The sequence below is a fragment of the Triticum dicoccoides genome, chromosome 7A (assembly GCF_002162155.2).
Source record: "Triticum dicoccoides isolate Atlit2015 ecotype Zavitan chromosome 7A, WEW_v2.0, whole genome shotgun sequence".
NCBI lineage: Eukaryota > Viridiplantae > Streptophyta > Magnoliopsida > Poales > Poaceae > Triticum > Triticum dicoccoides.
The window spans coordinates 30,807,594-30,811,760 of record NC_041392.1 but is presented as its reverse complement, the minus strand read 5'-3'; the positions used below and the strand labels follow the sequence as shown (position 1 = coordinate 30,811,760).

The 4,167-nt window shown below is 48.6% G+C and overlaps 1 pseudogene; it reads left to right on the top strand.

Annotated features, from left to right (window-relative positions):
• Positions 1-2,309: 2,309 nt before the first annotated feature.
• LOC119332953 overlaps positions 2,310-4,167 on the top strand; it is a 7,788-nt pseudogene continuing 5,930 nt past the window's right edge.

Sequence of the window (4,167 nt, the reverse complement as noted above, 5' to 3'; positions counted from 1 at the left end):
GTTTGAAAATTGCCCTATAGTGCCGGTTTGTGTCACAAACCGGTACTATAGGTCAGACCCCTTTAGTACCGGTTCATGGCACGAACCGGTACTAAAGGTGATCGTGGGGCCCCGGCCTGACGCCAGCCTGCCACCACCCCTTTAGTACCGGTTCGTGCCACGAACCGATACTAAAGGTTCAACACGAACCGGCATTAATGCAAATCCGTTCGAACCGACACTAATGATACCATTAGTACCGGGCCAAAATCAAACCGGCACTAATGTGCTTCACGTTTGACCTTTTTTCTACTAGTGATACCAGCCCTACCAATAGGGATTCAGAAGAGAAGGCTTTAGACCATGTTGGCCCCGTAGGAAATCAGGAAACACACCGAGCTCGCAAACAACACATGCAACTTTATTTGGGGGTAATGCTTCAGGCTATGAATTCGCAATAGAGAGGCCTCGATAGCTATGGAGATGATTCCAGACTTCCTTGCAACTACAAATCAGGACCTTCTATTTCATGTCAATAAAGCATTTAGATGTCTTTGACGGTTTCTCCTCAAGAGTAGTTCACTGAACGATTGTACTTCTATGGTATTACCAACCATAATTGGTTAATTGATCTAGACTCTGGACTATTATTCTCTCCGTTGGGCATAACAACCATTATAAAAGCAATGACGGCCGCTCCGGCCGCGCCCGTTGCCACCCCTTAGCGGCAGACATAGCTCCTCTCCCTGCAGTCGCGAATCCAGCTAGCGACCCGTTCCTCATTTTCGTATCCTATCCCAATGGCTTTGGGATTGTTCGGACATAGGCCGGGGCGAATTCCCTACTTGGCTTGCTGATGCTGATAGTGGAGATACCTGCGGGTGCCGTCGCCTTCTTGGAGGCGCTGCCATGACTTTTCTCCGTGCCCATCTTCGAGTACCAAGGAAAACCATAGGCGGGGTTCCTCAGATCGGATGTGGCAGTGTCACACTGTCGTTCCCCTTCATGAATGCATCATCTTGCTTGCTCATGGCGTCCCCGGTGACAGTTTTTGAGATTTTGGATGTCGTGTGGTCTCGAATGTTTCTCTTGGCCAGGGTAGTTTAGCGTTATGGTGTAGCTTCTGCTTAGGCCGATCATCCTGTGTCCCTCTACTTTGGGCACCATGTCTACGCCATCTTGTGTTGTGCCAGGTGGTGTCCTCCTCCTTGTTCTCATTCTAACTTCTTCTATGAATGAAAAGATACACACGCTTTGCGTATTTGAAAAAGAAACAGTGAAATGACTGATCCAAAAAATAAATAAATAATACACTTATGTACACAAAAGATTGATAACAATATGTATAGTACAATGTACTTCCTTTTTTTTGCGATAGAAAGAGAGTTTTATTCCATATGCATAGGGTTACAATCAAGAGGCACCAAATCCTCAATACAAGGAGTGCATCTCCCTAGCCATACATCAGTAGTGAACTCCGTACGACTATACAAAGTCAACTGTTGTGCTACCCTATTTTGCTCACGCTTGATTTTTGAAGGAACAAACTCCCGAGTCTCCATATGATGCTTGATCTCCGTCACCAAGTGTCCATAAGCTGACCTGGTTAAACTCTCCCCAGTCAATGCTGCCAACGCCGATGCTGAGTCTGACTGCACAACAATTGGCATGGAACAATGCTACACGGCCAGTGCCATGCCTTGCATGATCGCATGCAGTTCCGCTTCCAACGCGTCGTTGCAATTGAATATACACCTGTATGCTGCAAAGATAACACTCCCATCTTGACAATGTACTTCCACATGAGTGTACTTCCACATGAGTGTTTGGGCTGTTCTGAACGAGATTGAACAAAAACTATATGTATGGTCCTCACATACGTTGTTAAACCATCAATGATCCATATCAATAATAAGTTCTCCAAACGACTAAATCTTTAGTCCATCGGCCGGCAAGTTTTTGTATGGAAGTAATAGCTTTCTCCACCGGCCGGCAACCTTACTATGTTAGTGCATAATTCAGTACGACCTAATCAAAACGGAACCCGACCCAATAGATGAGGTGAGATCTCTTATTGGTAAAATAGAAGATCTTTAATTGGCCATTTATCCGGAAGACGGTCCACAACATCAGCCGGCCGGGCGGCCGGCTCCTTAATGCAGTATACGTAAGTAAAGAATACTGAGTAGAAAAGTTGACGTCCAATAAGGAAGGGGTAGAGAGCAAGTTGCAAGAATCTGCTGATGCTATTGCTACGTTCGCTCTTCTACTTAACTACGGTTGCTAACATCGCCCGTGAGTGCTTGCCTGCCTGTGCCTGGTGGTCAACAATGTCGTTCATGGCGCTGGTCCTCCTTCATGTACTGCTATTGGCATTAGCTACATGGAGAACCACCGCGTCTAACCCCTTGGTGAAGCCAGGCTGCCAGGCGCGATGCGGCGACGTCAGCATCCCCTACCCTTTCGGCGTTGGCGCCGGCTGTTTTCGTCCCGGCTTCCAGATCTACTGTCACAACATGACCGCCGGGGGCGACAAGATGGCGTGTCTGCCGGATGCCACAGTCCATCTGGGCAGTTCCGCGCGGGTGCTGAACTTCACCATGAGGCCCTACGCGCACGTCCGGGTGTCGATGCAAGTGGCGCACCAGTGCTTCGACGCCGCCGGCAAGGAGACCAGCCACTTAATGGGCAAGATGAAAGTCAACCCGCTGGGCGTCTACCGCATCTCCAGCACCGCCAACGAGCTCTACGTCCTCGGCTGCAACACCTTCGTCTACTACTCCGGCAGAATGTTGACGTGGCGCCACAATGCGACATCGATTTTAGGCGGTTGCTTGGCCTACTGCGACAAACCCTGGAGCGCACGGAATCGCAGGTGCGCGGGCATCGGCTGCTGCCGCGTTGCCATCCCGCCGGGCCTCACCAACACGAGCATGATATTCGGTAACGGGCCGAGCGCGGGCGTCAACCTCCACCCCTGCCACTACGCCTTCATCGTGGAGAAGAATCGGTACGTCTTCCAGGCGGCCGATCTGAAAAGAATGCCGGGGCCGGCGGGCAAGGGGCGGCGCTGGCACATGCCACTGCTGCTCGACTGGGCCATCCCGCCTATCGGCGACCGCAATGATTACATGTCGTGCAACCAGGTTGCCAAATCGGCGGAATACAGCTGCGTGAGCAAGCACAGCGAGTGCGTGGATTCCCTCACCGGGCCGGGGTATACCTGCATCTGCAGCAATGGCTACAAGGGCAACCCATACCTTGACAACGGATGCACAGGCAAGAGTTAAATACATGTTGCTTCATTTTTTCTCTTCCCAAAAATGCTAGACATATAGTAAATTTCCAGAATTCTACAGACCACCTCTCACATAGGAGAGAGATGCTAGCCACACGGAGGAGTTTGTATACAAACTTAACGGAGGGGCATGTGGCATCTTTTGATATTTTTTTTTGTGTGTGAAGGAAACCACGTGTTTATAGTATAATGTTGAAAGTTACAACACACGTGGTCCACACTAGACAATTCCAGATAGGACAACCTTCAAGGCACATAGTAAAAAAACACCCCATATAAAAGAAATTTACAAATAGATCATTGAGGGGGTTGATTGCATAACCAAATATTTGCTTGTCACCATCCACCAGCAACACCGTTGCCGGAGGAGTAGGAGACGGATTGCGCTTCGGTGCCTTAAGGCACCTGCCTTTGTGTCTATGACATGTGGGCCTAACAGGTGGCTGGCCCACATGTCAGGGACATAAAGACAGGTGCCTTTCAGGCAGGGGCGGAGCCAGGATTTTGGTATAGGGGGGGCCAAGTCAAGTTCATAACTTCTTTTCTAGGCCGAATTGCAGTCTCGCAATAAGCTACTGTATATTGGACAAGTTGGACATAGCAAAAATTTGCATCACAAATAATAACTAATGCAAGATAATTTGCATCACGATCATGATAATTTTTAGGACACGTACAAGATAGAAATTCTTCATAGAATCATAGCATCACAAATCACAGAACCAAAACAAATAAACAACACAAATCTCGTGTATAAGTTCAACAATGATACAAGATGAGGAATTAGGGATTTAGATTAGTAGATGCATGGTGTGATGTACTGATGTGTCCAACCTTGGGTTCTTAGCTACTTCCCGCTGGTTGGATCCGGATGATTTGACCAGGGCCGG